Source organism: Corvus brachyrhynchos, unplaced genomic scaffold, assembly GCF_000691975.1.
Source record: "Corvus brachyrhynchos isolate BGI_N302 unplaced genomic scaffold, ASM69197v1 scaffold79, whole genome shotgun sequence".
NCBI classification, from domain to species: domain Eukaryota; kingdom Metazoa; phylum Chordata; class Aves; order Passeriformes; family Corvidae; genus Corvus; species Corvus brachyrhynchos.
Genome location: NW_008240023.1, coordinates 123,889 through 124,351, shown reverse-complemented (window position 1 = coordinate 124,351; position 463 = coordinate 123,889).

Below are 463 nucleotides of genomic sequence, written 5' to 3'. Positions count from 1 at the left end.
TTATCCTTCTAGGAACAGGCAGCAGCTGGCTCTGGCTCTGGTGGGGAGGGAGCTGGGCTGCATGCCTTGCTGCATCCCAGGACTGCTCTGGAAGGGCACAGCCACACCCGGAGCCTGGACGGCTGCTGGGGTGGTAAAAGTAACGAGTACAAACATGTGTGCCTAATAAAAACGGAGCAGAAACAGCCTGGGAAGGGGCTACCGGGAGCCCCTGGGAGTCTGCTAGACACGTGCAAGCTCCTGGGTTGGGGTGGATCATCCCCGTGGAAAACTATGGGAAGGCATCGGGCTGGCTCTGTGCCAGGAAGCCAGCAAGGAAGATGCTTCTTGTCCTTCCCAAGGCTTTGGGGTTTGATGCAGAGAGGGGGGCTGCAATCCATGGCAGAGGAAAAGCAGGGTTTCAACCCGCGGAGCTCATCCCTTCGCAGCGGGGTGATGAGTGCGGGGCTGGGTGGCAGCGCTG